Source organism: Triturus cristatus, chromosome 11 (assembly GCF_964204655.1).
Source record: "Triturus cristatus chromosome 11, aTriCri1.1, whole genome shotgun sequence".
NCBI lineage: Eukaryota > Metazoa > Chordata > Amphibia > Caudata > Salamandridae > Triturus > Triturus cristatus.
Genome location: NC_140594.1, coordinates 786,859,995 through 786,880,238, shown reverse-complemented (window position 1 = coordinate 786,880,238; position 20,244 = coordinate 786,859,995). Strand labels below are relative to the sequence as shown.

The following is a 20,244-nucleotide window of genomic DNA, read 5'->3' as shown; positions in this document are numbered from 1 at the left end:
GCTGTGCGAGGTCTAACGACGAACATTGCTTGAGCTTAGGAAATCGGTCTGGAAGAGGTCTAGGCAGTATCTACAAGACGAAGAGAGTGGGCACGAACATAATACATTATTCTTTTCGCAGTCTCTTTGGTTGGACTATAGAGGCTGTTTTAAACGTTGTGGCTCAAGGGAAAAAGAATACTAGCCTGGATTTAAGTTTGTACACCTTTGGTTCTGCCACTGTCCACAACATAGATACTTGCATTTCCTCTTGCGTACTTTGGAGGAAAACATTACATAATGCAGTCTATTCTTCCTCCACCTCCGTTTCTAGACACACCAGGCGAACCACCAGTGCCTTGGAGAAAGTGGTTCGATGCATTTGAAAATTACCTGGGTGCAATAGGAGCACATAGGTTCAGGCCAGAAAGGAAAATGTTTTTGCTACTTCATTCTCTGGGGTTTGAAGGGAGAGAAACCCTTAAACATTTACCTGATGTAGAGGGCGATGAAGAGGAGGATACCGATGAATATAAAGACACAGTAAAGAAATTAAAAGTCAGATTTGATAAGCAACCTAGTGTGGTGGTGTCCACGCATAAATTGTTTAACCCCTTCAGTGCCCATGACGAGCTGGACTCGTCATGGGCCGCGGTGGCGCTGTGCCCATGACGAGTCCAGCTCGTCATAGACCCCGCCCGCCAATGCAACGGCCGGCACTGGGCGGGGAAAGGGGCGGGCACTGAAGGGGTTAAAAGAGTGCAGAAAGCCGAGGAAGATGTAGACACATACATTACTGCTTTGAGGAGGTTGGTGGCAGAATGTGAATTTGAAAACTTCAGTGAACAATTGATTCGTGACCAGTTCATAGGAAAATGTCTTGACAAAACCATAAGACAGAAACTCTTATCCTTGGAAAATCCCTCCCTGGATGAATCTATTCGCATAGCGAAAAGTATTGAAACGTCACAATCTTCAATAAAGGAACTGGAAAGTAAAAGTGTGGAAGTTGTTACCCCTGTCCGTTGTAAAAAGTATGAGAGGAAAAGAGAGTATCAGCCAAATAATTTTTTCAAAAGGACTGATATCTGTTACAGATGTGGATATCCCTCCCATGTGAAAAGTGGTAGACCGTGTCCTGCGAGAAATGCTACCTGTCGCAAATGTGGGAAATTGGGACATTTTGACAAAGTATGCCAAAGCCAAAAATATAAGAAAGAACAGGTAGCATGTGCCATGGATGCAAGTAGCAGTGACAGCGATGACACTCTTTGCGAACTCAAAGACATGGTGGTAGTTGTCAGCGAAGGGAACATAAGGAGTGGTAACCCTGATGACTGCATTGATCCCTATGCCATCATTGTAGTAGGTGAAGAAAGTGTGAGACTGCTTATAGACTCTGGTGCAAGGATCACAATGATCAGTGAATCTTTGTTCAGGAAAAAATGGGGTAACAGAACTCTGCAACCGCCTGACCGTGAACCTGTATCCTATGAAGGGAGAAGTATAGAACTGTTGGGGTACTTTGAGGACATCTTGATCTTCAAGAACAGACACATTTATGGGAAAGTTTATGTAGCTGTCAATGGGTTAGACATATTGGGATGGTTCCACCAAGGTTTATTCAGTATGATGCTGTGCCCTGGAGCAAAAGAACAGATTCTGGTGGTTCGGGACCAAACACATGTGGAGGAACTACTTAATAAATATCCCAGAGTATTTTCAGGCGAATTGGGAAAAATCAAAGGATTCAAACACAAGATTAAGATAAGGAGTGATGCGGAACCGGTAAAACACAAAATAAGGAGTATCCCTTTCAGCATCAGAGAAGACTTGGAAAAAGAACTTTTGTCCATGCAGAAAAGAGGGGTTATTGAACCCATAGAATCGTCTGATTGGTCTTCAGCTTTGGTCGTGGCAAGGAAGAAAAATAATGACCTCAGAATCTGCATTGATTTGCGCAACCTAAACAAGGTCATCTGGGTGGATTCGCATCCTCTACCGAATATATCAGAAATGCTGGGTGTAGTCGAAGGTGCCAAGGTCTTCACCAAACTAGATCTGGCCTCGGCATATCACCAAATTGAACTGGACAAGGATTCACGCCATTTCACTGCGTTCAATTCTCCTGCAGGTCTGTTCCAATTTTGTCGAATGCCCTTTGGGTTGGCCTCTGCAGCCTCTGTCTTTCAGAGAGTTATGGTCAATTTACTGAAGGGGATAAAAAACGTGGCCATATTCCAAGATGACATTCTGCTGTTTGCAAAAGACCAACAAGAACACGACATAGTGCTGAATAAGATCTTATCCATATTCCAGGAACATGGGGTAGTCCTAAAAAGGGACAAGTGTGAATTCGCAAAAGACAAAATGGATTATTTGGGTCATACGATATCAAGTGAAGGAGTCACACCCAAACCGAGTTAGGTTCAAGCCATCGTTGATGCCTCTGCTCCCAAAGACAAAGCAGGAGTCAAATCTCTGTTAGGTCTCACAGAATTTTATGCCCGCTTTATTCAAGACTATGCTACTAAGATTCGCCCCATTTCCAAGCTGCTCCAAGACAGAAGCGAATTTGTGTGGGATGATGAATGCAAGACTGCCTTCGTTTGGATCAAGGAGCAACTCAGCACTGTCAAGGCCTTGAAGCCATTTGTACAGGGGGTCCAGTGTACTTTGACTGTTGATGCTAGCAGTTATGGACTGGGCGCTGTGTTGACACAGATTGTGGACCAAAAGGAACATACTGTAGGGTTTGCATCCAGAGTTTTAAGAGAAGCAGAGACTCACTATTCAGTCATTGAGAAGGAGCTTCTAGCGTGTTGGTGGGGCATTGAAAAATTTAAAAATTATTTGTGGGGACAAAAATGTATTCTTCAAACAGACCACAAACCATTAGTTGCGATTTTAGGATGCACCAACAGCCGCGGGGCCACTCCCCGCATCGCACGCTTAGCTTCCAAACTCTTACAATTCAACTTTGACATTGTATATATTTCTGGGGGGAAAAATGTAAGAGCGGATGCTCTGTCACGTTTACCTGCTATCACCAGTCAGGACTCACAAGGGATTGATGAATGTTGTTCTGATGAAGAGGAGGATTATATTATAGCTAGTGTTGAACTTAATAGTGTTTGTTCTATTGATCAGCAGAAATGGAGAGAGGCGTTGGCTGGTGATGAAGTTTCAAAAAAACTTATGAAATATATTTCCCAAGGGTGGCCCAGGGAAAGGAATGTTGATGTTACCTTGCAACCCTATGTCAAGGTGTGTGATGAATTTTCGATTGAGGATGGTCTAATTTTCAGGTTAGAAAAACTTGTTCCACCGGTGGACGTCAGATCCACTCTTCTGACCAAAGCACATGACGGGCACTTAGGGGCCACATTAACTAAGCGCAGAGTAAGAGAATACTTCTGGTGGCCTAAAATGGATAGAGATATTGAAGAAATGGTGCAGGACTGCACTGTTTGTTCCTCTAGTGACAAAAGTCTTCACACTAGTTGTCCCCCTCTCCAACCTATTCCCCTCCCGGGTGGACCGTGGGAAAAACTTGGCATAGATGTCCTAGGACCCTTTCACAGTCTGCCCCAACAATGCAGATTTGCTATTGTTATGGTGGACTATTACACAAAGTGGCCCGAGGCCAAGTTTGTCTCTAAGGTTGATTCCCAAGAAATCATCGACTTTTTAAGGGAAATATTTATGAGAGAGGGGTTTCCCCAAACTTTAATATCAGACAACGGAGTACAATTTGTATCATCTGAAGTACAAGAGTTTCTAAGAGAATCTGCCATTACTCATCACCGTAGTTCTCTCTATCATCCTCAAACTAACGGCTTGGTGGAGAGGCTCAATAGAGTCATAGGTGATTGTGTCAAGTGGGCTCTTGCCCACCACAAAGGTGTTCCCCAAAGTGTCAGGACAATGTTGTGGTTTTATAGAACCACTCCTCATTCTTCCACTGGTGTGTCCCCCTTTGAACTACTGAGAGGTAGGAAACCATGTACCGAGTTTAGACCGGTTTGGATGTCCAAATGGAATAAATCCAATACTACTCCCCAAGAAATGGATGAGAAAGTGAGGTCCAAGTCTGCTGAGGTCCAGGTCAAACAAAAAGAGTACTTTGACGAAAGGAAGCGCGTTAAGGTCAGAGAATTTGCGGTGGGAGACAGGATCAGAATTAAGAAACCAGGTTTTGTAAGAAAAGGAGAAGCTAAGTATGGGGAAATCGTGGTAGTGGATAAAGTGTGTGGTAATGCTGTTCGAGTCAATGGTAAAGACTGGTGGAATAGTAACAAGGTGGCGAAAGTTAAAAATGTGCTCAGTGACGTCAAGTGTTCCAGGTTGAAAAGTGAGGTCTCTCATAGGATCTCTCAAGGTAAACTTGATGTTCAGAGCTCATCTCCCAGTCACGCCGCTGTCAGGAAGAGTACCAGAACAGTTAACATTCCTGTTAGATACCGCCAATGATTTTCTGTGTTTCTTTTAGCCACTGTAGTTTTCTCCTGCGCTCTCTCTCTCTCTCTCTCTCTCTCTCTCTCTCTCTCTCTCTCTCTCTCTCTCTCTCTCTCTCTCTCTCTCTCTCTCTCTCTCTTGCTCTCCTCTTTGCTACTCTCTCTATTTCTCTGCTCTCTAAGAAAAGGAGATATGTAGTGGTTTACCTGCCTCGCGCTCAGGCAGCGCGAGGCGGACATTCCGCGTCTCGCGCTTTCAGCGATGACGTAGTGATTTTGACAGTTGGGAACTACAGTTGTATGGTGTGTATGTTAACTGTCATTCATTCGTGCCCGTGGGAGTTGATGAATAAAGACGTGTTGTTCTACGCTTCATTCTCCGTCATATCTTTACAGTATGGTTATGCACTCCCAGTAGAGGGGGGGGATGTACCAGCATTCCTTCTTTTCTTTTTTCTCTCAGTGAGATAGATTATCTTACTTGCGTAGAATGAATGGGATGAGGACAACGGGACGCGGAGTAATAAGGTATGCGTGTGTTCACAGGACATGCTTGCGAATTAGTTAAACATGTAATTTATGTCCATGGCAATGCAAAACTCACCCATTTTGAAAATTCCTTTAAGTGAAATTGGGACTTTTGTTTTAATATGTGGTGTGTATTTTTTGCACGCAAACTGCCTTATGACCCTACCTTCATTTTGTGCTGTAACATGTTTACAATTTGACTGCATTGCAAAATGCCCATTTACAGGCAGATACAAATCTCTCGTTTCATTACTATTTATGAGGCAAGAGTCCTTTTGTAACTCCTAATGATTGGCTGTGAATGCAGGGATGGAGCCCTGGAAGGAACAGTAGGCTTCGTCCATCCATGTTGGATTCACTGAGTACCTTTTGTTTTAAAGCAGCGCCTGCCCCTTAAAGTTGGCATGTTGTGATAAATGGATGGTGTGGTGTACTGTTATTATAATATGTGGCGGCTTGCTGCGTTGATATTGCATTCTGTGATTATCAATGTACCGACTACTTTCCATGTTTGCCTGTGAACAACTTAAAAATCAAATGAAAAATAAAAAAATTTAAAAGTTGGCATGTTGGGTGCAATGTGCAAGAAGACATGTTGCAAGTAATGATCACTAACGCAAAACATTTTCTTAAACTATCTTGTGTTCCTTATATGAACATTTAAAAATATGAAAAGTTGTGCATTTGGTAAGAAACTTTTCTAGCACTTAGTGGTTCCTTTCTCCACTGCCTGCTCCCACCGAGGTCTCCCACACAGTTTCCAAATTGGAAGCTACCCAACGGGGATATCATATATTTGTGAATTGATTGCCACTTACTTTGAGGACTCGTAACTTTTCAATGTTTTGTGTCGGCAATTTGTGACACAAATCATTGAGACATATTAAAAATCGTAAATGGGAGGGGATGCCCCTTTCACGCTCCCGCCCATTTGTCATTCGGAGTGAGATGCAAAACTCATTTTGTGATTTGGAAAGGCTTTGCTGAATTGTAAAACGGGGTTACTACACATTAAAAGACAATGTTCAGCCATTAATCCTGTGATTTTGATAATTGCAGTGTTAGTAATTACAAAAATCCTTAGTACATCAAGCCCTCCTTTTGTATCACCCTTTGATTACAAAAATAAAAAAAATCTTCAAGAAAAGAACTTCCATGCAAATCTCAAGTGACAGACACAAAAATATTCTGCACAGGTACAGCTTTTTAGAATTTCATTTTGTAAAACGTTGCTGCTGGTGATTTTGGCACAAGGGAGGCAGGGAAATCAACTCTCAAACTCTAGAGGCAGGTGGCACTGCTTTTATTACTTGTCAGGTTAGTGCTGAATAGCGTAGGCTATGAAATTAGGGTTTGATTAAGTTAATGAGTTCCAGAAATCAGATATTCAGTCAGAGTTGTTCTTGACTCTTGCTTTAACTATTCCGTTTTTATGCCAGCGGGGAGCAAGCCAGGAGGAGGTTGTTTGAGGGAAATAAAGACAGGTTTTGTTTGGCCTGTAATCACGAACTGCACACATTAAGATATGTTAGGCATGAAAGAGTTAAGAAAAAGAGGGAGGAGGCGGAAAGGAGAGCTGGAGTTTCGTGTGAGAAAATACTGTGACAGAAGCGAGATGAAAGCGAGTGGTTTGCTGCGAGACTTAACTTGTTCCAGAAACAGTTTGTTACAGAGCTTGATGTGTGGTAAACAGACGCGCAGAAACAGGACGCCATAAACACACAGCAAAGGTACGGACGTTTTCACACCGCGAATTAATGAAGCAGCAAAAGAAGTAGCTGGTTTTTCAGCAACATGTCTTTTTTAAACGTCTTTTTAAGTACAACTGAATGCTTGTTTTCAATTTGTGAAATCTTTTCTGTAGAACTGTCTCCGAGAGTGTGGTTGTCACACTCTGTATCCATAACTCTGGCACACTTTCCAGAGAATAGATGTCAAAGAGTAACGGGCGTAGCTATCAATAATGCAGCAGGTGCAGTGGCACCGGGGTTGAAGATTCTGAAGGGCCCACCATCCTCAACTGTAGCTGTTTAAAACCAGGGAATGGGACACTCTTCCTGATTTTTTTCGGACCCATAAAACCCTTACTATACCACTGACACCTACATTTGGAAGAGATATTCCATTGCACAACTGGAATAATTGTTTAGAATTCACATACTTAATATATTCTTCACCGATAAGTTAAAATCATAAATTGTAAATCTCTTAAAATATTTGCCTCGTCACTTATTCACTTACTAGTCACCAAATACGGTTAGAAAACTACGACCATTTACTGCTTTGAAGGGGCAAAGCGTGTGCTGCAGGAGGGCTAGCACAATAAGTCAGGCACACACACAGACACACAGACGCGCACACACCCATGCACAGGCAGGTGTAAACTGGTTATGTTTCTCCGTGGCACACACGTATTGATAGAGCCTTTTTATGAAACTTATTTTTTATTGGGAAGGTTGAGCATGGTAAAGCGTTACAGATACATTAATGGAATATATTTCCATGATTCATAGTTCGAACATATCATAAAACACTGGATTAAATTGCATTATTTAATAGAGTAAATCTCTTAACAGGAGACCGACAAGAAAAAGAAATCCAATCATCCATCAAAGTTCACTTTTTTTGTTTTTTAGGTCCCTTTGTTCCTTCAACGTTTAGAATGGCAACTGCCCTTTCATGAAAGTGACACATAAGTATCTACCAGTTACCCACTGGGGGTGGATGTTTACTTTTCCAATCTTGTGCAGCACAAAGTCTAGCAATTACGATCCCAATTAAACCAATTCCCATATTTCACTAAGCAATGCTCAACTCCATACCCAACATAATAATATTAATGTTAAGCTCCTTGGCGACGTTCATCTGTCAATTTATAACCAGTAAGTATACAACTTGGAGTAGTTACCAGATATGTGCACATCAGCACCCTTCCTCTGACAACGTGGGAATTTTGAACACCCTTTGGCCTTCCGCTTGGATATCTTATCTAAGAATTAGCATACTAACTGGTTGAAATTGCTGTACTTTGAGTCTAACGCATATCAATACGGAGCATTTGTAAATGTTTATTCAATTTCCCATGAATTTACAGCAATCCCAATCTTAGAGGACCATCTATCTGCTAGGCCTTCTGTTAGACCTGGCACCATTGGCATGGGTCTCCCCTCCATTTTTCACTGTTGTCTCCTCAGTTTTTTCTGGTATTAGATGCTCTGGGCGCTGTGCCACTGCCATTCAGTGCCACAGCGTGAATGCTCCCTGTGTAAATATGACATGTGAATTGGTATATCCATGATTGGCCTGTTTGGTTTGTCTGTTAGTCCCTAGTAGCGTGCCTGTGTGTGCCCAGGGCTGGTAAACCAAATGCTGCTGGTGGGCCTGCAGCGCTGGTTTGCGCCACCCCTAGAAGCTGCAGTCCAGAACTGCCATCTTGGCTGTGAAGTGCACCCACTTCTCAGCCCCTGAACCTTCCCTTGGCATCATGTTAGTCACCCCTATGGTAGGGTGCATTGTATGTGTAAGGTAGGACATGCCTTGGTGTGTGTAGCATGTCCTGTTACACCCAATTTCGTTTTTCACTACTGTAAGGCTACCTGTTCTCCATAGGCCAGACTGGGCAGTTTTGACTATTACATTGTATAGTCCTAACTGACCCGAAGAACATGGTAGAAAAAGGAATTTAGTATGCCTGAGCTCAGAATATTAAAATACATCTTTTAGTGAAGTTTATTTTTATATTCTGTGTTTGAAAATACCACTTTTAGAAAGTAGGTATTTTCTTGCCTAAGCCTTCCTGTGTGCTCTGCTGTTATGTGTATTGGCTGTCTGGTTTTGGAGGGACAGGGCCGGCTGAGTCAGACCTGGGTTGAATAGAGAGATCTGCATTGGAGTATGGGGAGGGGTAGGGTAGCTCCATGACCTCAATAGGGCTGTGCCTGGCAAGGTGAATGCTGGCTCCACCTCCCACTGTGCGTCTGATGGCAGACCCCCTCTTTCTGAAAGGAAGGATGCAGCCTGGTAAACAAAGTGCTGCAGGACTGGGCAGAACTGGTTCTGGCTGGGTTTGAGTGACTTGTAGCTTCTGAGAACAAAGACTTTTGGGGTATACATATCTGTGCTGAAACCCCTACAATTTGTATTGCTCCTGGACAACAAGAAGAACCTCTGTCCGTGTAACTGAAGGAATCTGCAGGAGGTGACTATCCTTGTGCTTGTGTGCTGTTACTTGGATTGGCCTGCAGTGGTTACTACTGGACTTGGAAGAAGAGGAAAAGGACTTTGAAGGAACTTTTATTTATCTTGCTACAGCAATCACCCGAGGGATAGCAGAGAGCTAGCCTCCTGCTGGAGTCTCAGGCACATCAGACTCCACTACCAGCCTCCTGATTCCTCCCAGCGAAGATTTCTATCTGCAGGTGAGGCTCCTGTGAGTTCCAGGGCCTCTAGTTCTACTACAGAGAAGAGAGTGCTGAAAATCGTCGCTAACGCCCGTTTGCGAGCCGCCGCAGCTGAAGAGTATATGAAAAATCATCGCTCTGCTGCCGCCGAGCGCTCGCAAACCAAGGATCATTGCATCGCACGCTTGTGGGCCTCAAAGTGCTCGCTAACACCCCAAGATCATCGCATTGCATGTTTGCGGGCTGTTGAGTGCTCGCCATTTGCGTCCGCCATTTTCATCGCATCGCACCAGGATCGTCGCTCCCTCGCGGAGTGCCATTTCTTCTCATCGCAACAAGGTCGCACACGCAACAGGCTTGGCACATCATCCCCCTTTACCGCAAGGATTCAACGCATTGCCGGTCTCGCGTGAGGAAATTCATCGCTACAGCTCGCTTGCAACATTTTGGTTGTTTTGCTACAGAATCCAGGTACTTTGTAATTAAAAGGGTCTCAGGACCATCTATCTGCTAGGCCTTCTGTTAGACCTGGCACCATTGGCATGGGTCTCCCCTCCATTTTTCACTGTTGTCTCCTCAGTTTTTTCTGGTATTAGATGCTCTGGGCGCTGTGCCACTGCCATTCAGTGCCACAGCGTGAATGCTCCCTGTGTAAATATGACATGTGAATTGGTATATCCATGATTGGCCTATTTGGTTTGTCTGTTAGTCCCTAGTAGCGTGCCTGTGTGTGCCCAGGGCTGGTAAACCAAATGCTGCTGGTGGGCCTGCAGCGCTGGTTTGCGCCACCCCTAGAAGCTGCTTGTAAAGTGTGTCTCAGACCTGCCTCTGCAGAGTCTGTGTGCAGTCCAGAACTGCCATCTTGGCTGTGAAGTGCACCCACTTCTCAGCCCCTGAACCTTCCCTTGGCATCATGTTAGTCACCCCTATGGTAGGGTGCATTGTATGTGTAAGGTAGGACATGCCTTGGTGTGTGTAGCATGTCCTGTTACACCCAATTTCGTTTTTCACTACTGTAAGGCTACCTGTTCTCCATAGGCCAGACTGGGCAGTTTTGACTATTACATTGTATAGTCCTAACTGACCCGAAGAACATGGTAGAAAAAGGAATTTAGTATGCCTGAGCTCAGAATATTAAAATACATCTTTTAGTGAAGTTTATTTTTATATTCTGTGTTTGAAAATACCACTTTTAGAAAGTAGGTATTTTCTTGCCTAAGCCTTCCTGTGTGCTCTGCTGTTATGTGTATTGGCTGTCTGGTTTTGGAGGGACAGGGCCGGCTGAGTCAGACCTGGGTTGAATAGAGAGATCTGCATTGGAGTATGGGGAGGGGTAGGGTAGCTCCATGACCTCAATAGGGCTGTGCCTGGCAAGGTGAATGCTGGCTCCACCTCCCACTGTGCGTCTGATGGCAGACCCCCTCTTTCTGAAAGGAAGGATGCAGCCTGGTAAACAAAGTGCTGCAGGTCTGGGCAGAACTGGTTCTGGCTGGGTTTGAGTGACTTGTAGCTTCTGAGAACAAAGACTTTTGGGGTATACATATCTGTGCTGAAACCCCTACAATTTGTATTGCTCCTGGACAACAAGAAGAACCTCTGTCCGTGTAACTGAAGGAATCTGCAGGAGGTGACTATCCTTGTGCTTGTGTGCTGTTACTTGGATTGGCCTGCAGTGGTTACTACTGGACTTGGAAGAAGAGGAAAAGGACTTTGAAGGAACTTTTATTTATCTTGCTACAGCAATCACCCGAGGGATAGCAGAGAGCTAGCCTCCTGCTGGAGTCTCAGGCACATCAGACTCCACTACCAGCCTCCTGATTCCTCCCAGCGAAGATTTCTATCTGCAGGTGAGGCTCCTGTGAGTTCCAGGGCCTCTAGTTCTACTACAGAGAAGAGAGTGCTGAAAATCGTCGCTAACGCCCGTTTGCGAGCCGCCGCAGCTGAAGAGTATATGAAAAATCATCGCTCTGCTGCCGCCGAGCGCTCGCAAACCAAGGATCATTGCATCGCACGCTTGTGGGCCTCAAAGTGCTCGCTAACACCCCAAGATCATCGCATTGCATGTTTGCGGGCTGTTGAGTGCTCGCCATTTGCGTCCGCCATTTTCATCGCATCGCACCAGGATCGTCGCTCCCTCGCGGAGTGCCATTTCTTCTCATCGCAACAAGGTCGCACACGCAACAGGCTTGGCACATCATCCCCCTTTACCGCAAGGATTCAACGCATTGCCGGTCTCGCGTGAGGAAATTCATCGCTACAGCTCGCTTGCGACATTTTGGTTGTTTTGCTACAGAATCCAGGTACTTTGTAATTAAAAGGGTCTCAGAGACCACTGCTTTGAACTGAACTCCTCTTTGCACACTTTGAACTATTTTTGAGAAATTTCAAGAATAATCCTATTTTATAGTATTGTGGCTTTTTACTGTTATTGGTCTTGTGATAAGCCTATATATAAAGATACTTATTTTTCCATAATTACTTGTGTGGTGTCCCTTTGTAGTGTTCTTCACTGTGTTACTTTGTATGATCATGAATGCTTCACACACTGCCTCTGAGATAAGCCTGGCTGCTCGTGCTACGTTACCACAGGTTGAGCGGGGTTTATCAAAGGGTGTAGCCCTCTTACTCTGACTTAGGTAGAAGGGTCCCTGCTTGGACAGTGGTCCGCCATTGCCAACTAGAGACCCCCATTTCTAACACCTTCCAATTCATCCTCTCTTAAAGAGGATTGTACCCCATAGAATTAATTAGTGATGTTAATCTTTATCTAACAAACACATTCTAGCAAATCCTTTCTTTCTAGTTTTATATTTACATTCTTGCTATGTCGGAAATCAACCAAGATTTGTGGGTTTTTGAAACAACGATAGGTCAAACTTTTTCTGAAGACCCTAAAAGGTTCAATCTTGAAAATGTTAAAAACCCTTTTTTTCTTTTTTTTTTTTTAACTGCATTCAGGCTCACTTGCCGAACGGCGTTGCAACTTTTCCAGAGTATCAAGGCTGGATGTTACAATATTGGACCTATGATTGTGGGACCTTTTTCATTATTGCTTCTAAAGAACAGCTTGATTTGATCATCTTGTGTCGGGATAATTGTCTATTTCGCTCAGTGATTATTAATTGAGGATTCCAACTGCTTGGGTGTATATACATCCAGGTCAGTGAAGTATTACTGCCTAAACTGATTCAGGTTGCTTTGATTATTGGAGACTACTTGGATCGCTCATTGCGTATTCCATTGCCCTGACGAAGTTCCATTGTATGGAACGAAACGCGTTGGCTGATGTCCTGTTTTGATTACACTTGACGAATAAAAGAAATTGCAAGGACGTATTTGGATAACTGTGACTTCGGTTTTGGTGCACACTCCTCTGTAAAAAATTGCTTGGCACTGGATGTCAGTGGAATCATATTGCGGTGGGTTCCGAGGTGTTTTTGCACAGAACTTTATATTTAATTTGAATAGGGATTAATGTGCGGGACATTTGGTCAGCTGCTTTTGTGTCTTTCGATATATACATTATTTATAAAGAGTTTACCAACATTCATCAAACCATTCTAAACTCACTTATAACATGTGGGATCATGAAAGATCCAAGGAAAGGGAGAACGTTTCTAAAATAAAGTATATGAATTAATTTCAGTGATTTTATAACTTTTGCACCACTCTGTTCATATTTTATAAGCTTCCAGGATGACCTTAAATGTTACTATTTTAATGTATTTGGGGTCTGAATGTCGAGAAAAATACCACCCCCAGCTTCAGACCCTGAAGCCAAATATACAGTACTTTAGTGTCACCTTTAATTAATACCAAAGAACTGAACGAATCGATTGGCTCTATATGCCCTTTGATACCCTCAAGTGAAGCTGCTGATCATTAAATCCAGTCTCCGGAAATTAGAATGTGGAACATACATTAGGATCGCTCTAAACAGATATAAAGCATTTGGGAGAATGGTCATTTAAATAATATTGCATGGGCCAGCAGGACTTCTAGGTTCCAATACAATAGATGCATCTTTACAATATATTGTTTTTTCACTCCTCATAATTAACTGAACTATGTGCAGTATGCAGCTAGAGATTTTGATTCCTAAATATGTGTAGATGTTAGTGATACTTTTATCTTTGCCCTCTAATTTATCATTTAATGTCATCTGTGTTTTATTGGTGCGCCACTCAGTCAAAATCAGATGCTTCTGCTTCAGTCTAGGAGGTTACTTGTTAGTATCCGAAGAATAAATTACATTGTCTGGACAGGCAGAGATTTTCACCTTAATCACTTTAATATTAATAGGAGTGGTATCCTTGTTGTTCTGTATTTTGGTACAAATAGGGTTTAAGATAAATGGCAAATAGTAAAGGCCATTCTGGGTAGCCCTGGCATATCCCTCAGAGGATTGGGAATGGATCAGAATTAATGCCGTAGAGTATGATCTTGGCATCTGTTTTTTGGTAAGGCCATTGAACCAGATTATACAATATTTGATCACCTATCTTTCTCATATTGGCCCATAAAAACTGTCATTAAACTCTATCAAATGCTTTTTTGCCATCTAAGAGGCTGATACCGACCCATTTGTTTAGCTCGCTGGCGGCATCAAATAGAGGTATTACTGTGTTTGTGTGAATGGTAGTACCCCATGAGGGTATGAAGCCATGCTAGTGCAGACAGACAAACAATCTGATAACTGAGAAGAGGCGGTTAGCTAATATTTAAGAATATATTTTAGAACTGGAATTGAGTAGTGATATCCGCCAGTATGATCCTCTTTTGTCTGACAGTTTTCCTTTTTTTTTTAAAATTGCGATTCTGATATATTTCTAGGTGTCGGGTATATCCAGCCAGTGATTGAAACCAGTAATCATTTGAAAAGGGATGGGAAGAAGGTGATCCATGAATGCCTTGTAAAATTCTGCCAGAATACAGTAACTACTGGTCGCTTTTCCAGGTGGTGAGGACAAAATTGCTTGCTTGAGATCTTCCAGTGGAAAGTCACCATCCAGACAATACGTCTGCATTTAATCCAGCTGATTTATGTTGACTTTGCTCAGGTATAATTAGTACCATTGGGAGAAGAACATGGCAGTTCATTATTGTATATTTCCCGATAGTAGATCTTAAACAGCCGAATCACTTCCATAGCTTGCTTGACCATGTGTCTCTCATTATCCTTAATGTTTTTTAAAGCTGTCTTCCTCTGCATTTCCTTAGTTTTATATCCCAGAATTTTTTCTATCGACTCACCCTTTTCATAATCAAGCCTCCTATTGATTTTAAATGTATCAGTCACCTTTTCACTAACTGCTTATAAATCTGCCAGACAAAAAGAGGAGTCCCTTTCCTCCATGTCGTGGCACTGATTAATCTGCCATGAACCTTTTGTAGAGCTAATAGCTCTGCAAATTTTTTTTTTCCTTCTTACATTACAACCTATTTTTATTGATAACAAACTCAATATTCACTTGTCTGATATAAGCGTTAAGAGCATGGCAGATAATATTATTCAAAGTGGTGCCCATAGCAATCCTCAAAAGTATAAAATTCAGTATTCAACACCAAGGAGCAGGGTGTGCTCAAATGTACAGTGTCCACACCTATCCATCAATAAATTATCATTTATGATTGATAACAAAAGATTATTATCAGAAGTGATTTAAGGATAGATTTCCATTGGAGTATTGGAGACAGTGGTGGCTGGCAGGTAACGGAGGTGAGAGGGTAAGGGTGGACAAACATATTTTAAAATAAATTACCTCCTCATGATTGCCTCCATCTCTACTTCATCGTTGCTTTTCTGACGAGTCCCAGAAACACACAGACTCTCCTAAGCCAATCACAACGCTGCAATGCAGCGTTGTGATTGGTCTGAGTACCATGGTTCAGCACTGAGATGGGGACTGGGAGCCTGGGCATGTTCTCCACCCAGGCTGTGTATTACAGTCCGGGGGAGAACATGCTAAGTGTGCATAACTGTTTGGCTGGCTCAAGATTGCCGGCCAAAAGATTATGCACACTAAAAGTGCATGAACCACCCCTCCCCATGTGGCACCAGCCCTGCCCGTCCTAACCCAGCCCCTTAGTTTGAAAAAATAAAATGATAAAAATGATTATCATTTTATTTTTCCTTGTTCCTGTTCTGAGAGCAGTGGGGCGATGCTCCTCGGCCTTAGTGGAAGAGCCACACCTGATTGGAGATCACCTTTTGTGCAACCAGGGCCATATCTAAATGGGTAAACTGTTTGCGCGCACTAGAAAATAATTTTCATCCTGGCTCATCCCCTTTAAATGCCCACCATACACCTAACACAGTATGGATCTGCATTAGATTCTGTATTGACTTCCAAAATATTTGATATCAGTGGATAAGTGAAGTGCTTGGTGGAATCAATTTTGTAGTCAATTACACAATTAAAATCACCTACGAAGATTATCTCCCCAACCAAGTCACCAACTCCAAGGCAGGTGTGTTAAACATGTGTGGGCTGTCTGTACTGGGGTCAGAGACAACACATATACTATAAGTAATGTGTCTGAATTCTAAGTGCGTAATGATCCAACTCCCAAATTTGTCAACAGTTGTCTGACCAACTTTGACAGAGCAGAGTTTCTGTTCCAAAATGGTAAACCATCAGATAGATACTTGCTGTGTAGAGTCAAAACCTAGCTAAGCTATGTGGGTTTCCATAAAGCAAATAATAAAAGGCTTGAATATTTGAACCCCCTTTTTCACCTATTGTCATTTGTGGACCTATTTAGACCTTTTAAATTCTAACAAACGAATCTCCTAAATATTATTTTGGCGTGCCTATTTGCATAGTGCCTTCATGTTATTCAAATATTATCTTGTTCATGTTCTGTGTTATGTCAACCTTTAGATTTGTATTTGCAGTTTCCCCTACTTTGTATTTGTATTTTGTATGGGATTTATAAAGCGCCGGAATCACCCCCGAAGGAGTATCTCCGCGCTGCCCAAAAAGACGTATGACAGGTCAGAGTAAATCAGTATCAGAACAGTTTGGTCTTTAGAAGTTGCCTAAAAAGGAAGAGATTGGAACACTTTGAATACAAACACCCTACGCAGTCTGAATACTATACTAAATCATTATGTGAGACAACAGCAACATATTCAAATGGGAACTCAGTGTACACAGTATTTATAAAACCATGTTTAAATTTTATTTAATTAGAGTTACAAAAGATATATCTTAAATTGTACCAATGATGCAGCATGATTTCAATTAATAATGCAAAATTACATTACATAACAAATAGAGACAAAAGTTAATACAAATCATTATGTGATGCAACAAACATGATTACATATAGACAGAAAAAGACGGCGGCTGTAACAGAGATCTTCTCAACGCGCGTTTCGGCGCTAGAAAGCGCCTTCATCAGGAGAGCCACGATTTCTTTTCCCCTACAAAAATAAACACAAACAGCTCTAAAAGAACACTGAGTTCCCTACTTCATACTAATACATATGTGATTATGTGCTGCCACAAAAGACCCAAGAGTTAAATTATAGTCACCCACTGTGAAGAAAAAGGAGAAGAGGAGCTTGATGTCAGTGCTAAATCAAGCATGAGGTATCTTTAATTTAAACTAATCGAGGGACCAAAACATACGATCAATTATAACAAAATGTAAAAACAGAAAAAAGATGAATGGATAAGAAATTATTAAAGAAAAGGAGAGACTCAAATCCTAACTAATGGCCATAGATAAGCTACGAAATGGAAAGACTTACTTTCTATATGATCAGAGATAAAATAATAAACTATGAGGAGCAGATACGATTATTAAAACAACCTGTGTATAGAAAGAACAAGAAGAGAATCAGGGAATCTCTAATACTAATATGGATAACAATAAAAGATTAATGTGATCCAATAGAAATAATAATAACAAAACACAAAAGCATAAGCTGTAAATGCTCACATTTTTAATGAATGAAGGAGCAGCCAGGGGATGATTCCCGCCAAATCCAGGGTGGAGAATCTCTGAGCTAAATAAAACTCAGTAGAGTACTAAACAGGGACACACAGAAAAAGAAAAACCTAAATAACAGTGAAAAAACCCAAGACACAACTGTGCGTCTAATGCGTGCAGATAAAATGACCCAAGAACTAAGGGAAAGTACCTGGGTAGAGCCTCCAAATGTGAAAAATGGGAATTAAAAGTTGGGCTCCAATGACCACTGTCTTCATACTATATGCTTGGTCAAGATAGAATTGAATGGAATACCCCCACGTCACGGGTTATTGCACAAAATGCACACAGGCTGTCTGAAACAGAAAAATAAAATAAAATAAATTCAATTTAAAAAACTGGTATAGGAATAAGCCAAACATGAAAAACATACTATGCTTCCTACATGAGCTTATTAAATACAGCATAAGAAATCAGAACGCGCCTGGACAGTCCTTGGAACAAGGACACTACATGGTGGAGAATGCGGCAAAGTTAAAAAACTCAGAAATTAAGCGACATGCTTACAATGATTTCGTCAGAGGGCTATGGCCGCGTTTAAACACTCAAAAAGTCGGTGGCGTACTAATGATGCTTACAAAATACATATTTTCATCAGAAGGTTACATACAAGGGACACTTACTTAAGATTCTCAAAGGCGGGCCACGAAGAAAAATCAATCAGGATACGTAGCACGGTGCCGGGCAAATGAGCTGTTTTTAAATGCAGCTAAAATGTCACGTGAACTACCGGAACAGATGGAAAGAGCCGGCAATCTAGAAAGTGGATGTGGTATTCCACACTGGGGTATGTTGCTAGGTGCTATGTGTTAAGACTATGTCATGTTGGAATCCCTGATGTCATGGATTGTTGTATATAGAAAAGTTCTGTAAATGTTCAGTTACTGGAAGGACTCCTTGCTGATGGATGGGATCTTCTCTTATGGAATAAACATCTTGCACCTGTATACCTGAGTACTTGATTCATTTAGAATGAAGAATACTTCACTGGTGTAGTCAGCTCAGGAACTTACAAGAGAAGATCTCAACAAAGAATGCTGGATTTATTGTGGTATTATCTATCTTTTCAAGAGGAGAAGGAATCAGATTCATTTATTTCTTCAAGAGGACAAAAAAATAGGAATCAGATGCTGTTCATCAGACTTGTGAAAGGAGCACATCTCTAAATTTAATTTGTCCCTACGGAACTTGTGGAACCTGAAAACTCCAGTTCTTGGAAACCACTCTGAGTGGTGTGTTTGTGATCAATACATCATCATATGCAGCGAGCTTTACCGCATTGGCAAGCAAGACGTGTAAGTTGTGCCTGTTTTCCCTGTCTTCGTGAGATGTTTATCGTTACATCTTTCCCTAATTGACAGTAAATTGATCTGGGTTGCAACGAAATACGTGTTGTCATCGTTATGCACGTTTAAATAATTGCCGTGTAATGCTTGGTGCCATCGCTATACACATTTGAAGAATCGTCATTGATATTCACGTTTGAAGAGTTGCCGTGTGAGTTGAGAGCATCTCTGCAACGTTATCTTTCCCTCGCGTCTGAGTACGTTTAAAAATCTTTGTAAATAAACATTGGTTGCCAAGGAGAAGTGTCATCTGCCTACCTGGAATCTCGAATCTCATCAGCCTGCTTGAGATCTACGCCCTTCTCGTTTGCCATTGTTATCAGCGCTCTTCCGCACCGGATCTCATCATCACGCATCACACTCATTCAAGCGTGTGTGGTGGCCATTTTGTGTGCGGTATCCTAGCAACGAGTAATGTTTATTGTGCGCAAATAAGAAACAGTGCGCACACGGAGTGAAAACTAACAATAAAGCGAGTTTTTTGGCAAATAAAGCAAGCGTAGGAAGACCGTGTGTTCATCACAAGGGAGGCATGAAAATTGGGCAGTAAATATTTATTTCTCTTGCGCTTTCTTTTCTCTTCTAACAGTTGTGAGATATGAGACTTAATGTCATATTGTCCAGAATAAAACCGACAGTCCTTTGGAAATGGATACATTATAGCAAGATATTAGAAATATTGATACTTACTTTAAAAAACTGCATTTACTATAAAATCTGGAGCATACACAATTTACAATTAACAAATGCATTCAAAAAGTGAGATGTTTATGTAAAGAATTTATCTTCATAAATTGAACATTATGTTAATATATCATTATCTTACATTAGTTAAGGTGAAAATTTGTAAGCATGCAAAATGTTACAGCAGCTCCATTTTTTTTATTGTGTCCTGGTTCGCCTCCCATAAAATGGAAAAAATGGAAGGTTGTTTTTGAGAGGTATGCCACAGTCTGCGGACCCTCTTTGAGTGCTGAAAGGAAGTCATCGCTGTTTTTGCACTGTTTAGGATCTGAAGGTCAGGATGTGTTCGATCATTTGCCAGAGCTTTCAGCTTCAGGAGCTGGTAGACTAAATGACGATGAGGTTTGCATTAAGAAACTTGACAAGCATTATCTTCCCAAAGTCAGCACTATCCTTGAAAGATACCAGTTCACAAAAAGGATGCAATCTGCTGATGAAACAATTGAGGATTATATAACTCAATTAAGGAAACTTGCTTCCTCGTGCAAATTTGAGAATCTAACTGATGAACGCATTAGGGATCAGTTCATGTTTGGCTGTACCATTGAAAAAATTAGGGAAGAATTGTGGTTAAGAGATGAACCAACGCTTGAGGAAGTGTTAACGGTTGCCAAACGTATTGAGCACTCGTTAAAATGTGTTGCTGTCATAAAGAAGGATTCGGAAAAGGGGACTAACGTTGAAATAGTTAAAGTTAAATGAGATAATCGCAACATAGCGGAAAAAAGTAATGCCGAGAAGACGTGGTCTGAAAGGAAAAGTTATAGATGCGGTAAGGCAGGACACCTT

At 41.7% G+C, this 20,244-nt stretch overlaps 1 protein-coding gene across 1 annotated transcript in view; it reads left to right on the top strand.

The window, feature by feature from the left end:
• The first annotated feature begins 6,509 nt into the window (after positions 1–6,509).
• The window catches only part of LOC146785442 (thiamine transporter 2-like), a 383,376-nt gene continuing 369,641 nt past the window's right edge, over positions 6,510–20,244 (top strand). The window contains exon 1 of the mRNA XM_085634500.1: positions 6,510–6,694. The gene's annotated coding sequence lies outside the window, so the exon portion shown is untranslated. The remainder of the gene's footprint in view (positions 6,695–20,244) is intronic.